Consider the following 4,001-nt stretch of genomic DNA (forward strand, 5'->3'; position numbering starts at 1 on the left):
GAAATTGTAGAGATAGTCTTTAGTATCCTGTTATATATATTTAAGTATATAGGGTAGGTGGTATCCTCCAGTAGAAACATACAAGCCCTTTATTTGTATTAAGAGAAGGTCCATGTATCCACTTAAAAAGTGCCAAATCTGCATCATCTCTCAGACTCTGTAATTAATTCTGCTCCACGCAAAGACACTTTGTTAGCACTCATTATTTCCCATGTCAGCCTGAGCATGTCCCTGTTTGAGCACATAGTGAGTTGATGGTGACTAGTTATTTCACTATTCACAATGCCACCCAGTCCTAGTTGCCCTGAGTGCTCTTTGATGTGTGTCCCCTTAGCTAGCAGGTGGTTGTTGACACCCAGGATTTAACAGATGGTAGCATCTGGGGGCCCATGCTGTCTCTCTGCTTGCTGGAACACACTGTTGGAGTGATTTTCTTTTTTTCTTTCTCATAAGCTCTCTTCACCTGCTGCAAGCACACAACACTCTTCATTCTATAACACTTGTCAAAATGTCATAAAAGTTTAGAAAAAATACAGAATTTTGATGTACATGCTCAGGCATCCTGCTGCCATCCCTGGCTGCTTTGCCAGCTACTCGCCAGACCTGCCTTGGCATAGTACACATCAAGGGAACAGGGCCATTGCTCTCAGAAAAGCTGCTGGTGTTTTTAGCAGCATGCATAAGTCAAAAGACAAACAACATGTTTCGATCCCAGTAGTGTATTATTAATACATTCCATATCTGCATGCCCGTGCACCTCCTGCTATCCCCCAGAAAGCTCTGCTTTAATGTCTGCCATAGCAGCTAAGGGACAGTTTGAGAACCATGCCTTTGTCACTGTGAGACAGGAGTTGGGTAGGATGCTGGATAAAGGAAGAATAAGTCTCATTTTAGAATCACACATTTTGATCTGTTACATTTTAATAATGCAACAAAAACAGAAGTGAGCTTTTAGTAATGACCAGCTTGTACATTAATGTCAAGGTGAACTGAGCAACCACAGTCCCATTCCAGACTGTATCACATAAGCACATAAGCACATAAGCACATATATTTTGATTATCATATAATAACCACCACATGATGAGTCCCAGGGTTTGTTAGTACTATTCTCAGGTGTATTGCTAAGTCAATCACAGCAAAGCATAGAGTGGGAGAGAAAAGCAGAGTCCCTTACTATGTAAAGTAGAAGAAAATGAATACTTTGTAACTACGTGGTATATATTAAGAAATGTTTCATGTTTGCATAATGCCTGCATCTGTCTTACTAAGTATTGTGACCTAGTCTTCAATCTTTGACTTTGTGTCAGAGAAGTTCCTCTGTGACACATTTAGTGGAAATTTACTTCTAGTAAGTAGGGCCTATAGTAAAAGCCCTGCCAGCCACTTCCATGTCAAACTACCTAAAAGAATTATTTTTCTGGAAAGGCCAAACCCATTTCAAACTCATTTTCATAGATTTCAAATACTTAATAATAGTTATTCTGCCTACAAGATATATTATACTTCTTATGTAGAAAATGATCACATGAATTTTTTTTTCCTAACTGGTTTGTGTGGACAGCTAATAAAATTGGAAGTACAAAAATCACATGGTTCTGCTAAGAGGTTTTCTAGACTTGAGAAGTTGTCTTCAAAAGTGTAAATGACAAGGGTGGAAACAACAGAAATGTTTTGGGGACATCTAAGAATCGTGACATCTGTCTTGTCCAGCAGTGTGCTGGCCTCCCTTTCCAGAAGGAAGTCCACAGCACCATGGCACCACGGCAACTCGGCAACACACAGATGCTTGGGAGCAAAGGATCATAGCAAGGTCGGTTAGATCTTTACTCAACTTTATCCTAAGAAGAAAAATGACATCTCTAAGTTAAAACAATGAGTTATATTTTATTCTATGATAGGTTTTCCTCCAACACTCAAAAATTGGTAGAATTAGTAATGTAAAAAGGACCATCCTGTAAATTACCAAAACTAATGTTCAGATTTAATGTAATTTCAATTTAAAAAAAAACATTGTGCAATTCATATGAAAATTCAAAAGACTTCAGGTGACCAATAAAACCTACAGAAAAAGAATAGCAGACACCTTACCTTAGGTTATACTTCTGAGGCTCAGTAACAGGCACAAACCATCATGGTATTTCACACATCCAGATTTGCATCCAAATCAATGGAATAAGACAGAGGACTCAGATAAAGCCCATGCGATTGTGTTTACCTGGCTTTCTACATAGACCGGGAATAAAGATGGCATCTCCAACAAATGGTGCTAGGAAAACTGGATGTCCATGAATAGAAGAATGACATCAGACCTTTGTCTCTCATCCTGAAAAAAAAAATCAATTCCAAATGGACCAAGACATCATTGTGAAGCCTGGAATTCTGAAACTGTTAGAGGCAAAGGTGAGGAGCATGCCACATTGTGGCTTCTGATGCTCTCTGGCCTCCTCTGGCACAAGCACATGGTATACAAAAACACACAGGCACACACACACACACACACATGCACACACACACAAAAACCACATAACTAAAGTAGGCTAGAGGTGACCAATTTTTATTGAGTAACAATTGGATAACTTATCCCTGAAGACCATGTTCCCCACTCTCAGCATTCCCCAGTTGCCTGTAATTCTTTGTCTAGGGTTGAGGCCCCACAAGCTTCCACATTTCCATGTTAGCATTGATCTCTTTGTGTAGGTCATATTCAGGCAGCCATATTGATGAGACTTCATGGATGTAGCCATTTTGTCATTTCTAGGAGTCATAGTCTCACAGCACACTTCCAGTTCCTCTGGCTCTCAGAATCCTTCCACCTTCTTCTGCAATGATCTCTGAGTTTTAGTGCAGCAGTTGGGCTTTAGGTGTATCTCCTGGGACTGGACACCACACTATCTCTTGCTCTCTGCATGCCCATCAGTTGTGGTTTTCAGTAATGGTCTCTGCCTGATTCAAGAAGTTTGTTTGATGAGGGATGAGAATATAACTTCCCTGTGGGTATTAGGATAAATATTTAAAATGCAGTTAGGAATTTATGCTGTTTTAGTATTTCATGTTTGCAAATTTTCCTCCAAGACTCTTGACTTCACTATCCCTGGATAGTAGGCTAGGCTTCCTGTACCAGACATGGTTTTCCTCTTGTTGAGTTGGCTTCAGTTCTAATTATTGAGTTATTGGTTACTGCCAATATGTGTGTGTGCCACTAGTGCTTCTTCAGGTTACTGTGCCATGCTGGGTCTTTATATCTGGGTGGGAAGATTGGGTACTTCCCTCTTTTGGAAGTTCGCATGGAACTTTCAGGTAACAAGAAAGCAAGTCCTCATTGAGGAGATGTTCAGGTAACATCAATCAGGCCCTGAGCATCCTGTGCTTGAAGTGTATAGTGTTTTCACAATATACAAACAAGCAACCTTAAACAGAATGAGTAGATTATGTTTATCTATTTAGGAACATATAGATAGATAGATAGATAGATAGATAGATAGATAGATAGATAGATAGATGATAGAAAGATAGATAGATAGATAGATAGATAGATAGATAGATAGATAGATAGAAATAACGATTGAAAATTTGAAGCTTTGCGCAGTGGCAGTATCGTAGCCAATGAGGTTTATCCGAGGCGCAATTATTGCTAATTGAAAATTTGAGATAGATCAAGGGGTACATGGGAGGCGCTGGAGGGAGGAAGGGAACAGAAGAAATAATGGAATCATTTCATGATTTCAAAAAAAAAAGTTATTATAAAAGGGGACTATGGATCTGAACAGAGAACTCCCATAAGAAGAAATGGCAAAATGCTAAGAAGTAGTTTTAGGAGTGTTCAATATCCTTAGTTATCCAGGAAACTCAAATTAATGTTATTGTATCGTATCCTGGTCAGAATGGCTATGATCAAGAGAACATCTGACACCAAACGGTGTTGATGTGGGGAATCTGTCCACTGCTGTGGATGTGGGGAATCTGTCCACTGCTGTGGATGTGGGGAATCTGTGCACTGT

At 39.5% G+C, this 4,001-nt stretch overlaps 1 non-coding gene across 1 annotated transcript; it reads left to right on the forward strand.

The window, feature by feature from the left end:
- The first annotated feature begins 3,577 nt into the window (after positions 1–3,577).
- On the forward strand, positions 3,578–3,725 carry LOC116071530. The gene has a single exon (XR_004110944.1). It is a non-coding gene; the product is annotated as a U4 spliceosomal RNA (small nuclear RNA).
- Positions 3,726–4,001: the final 276 nt, after the last annotated feature.

This window comes from Mastomys coucha, unplaced genomic scaffold, assembly GCF_008632895.1.
Source record: "Mastomys coucha isolate ucsf_1 unplaced genomic scaffold, UCSF_Mcou_1 pScaffold22, whole genome shotgun sequence".
NCBI classification, from domain to species: domain Eukaryota; kingdom Metazoa; phylum Chordata; class Mammalia; order Rodentia; family Muridae; genus Mastomys; species Mastomys coucha.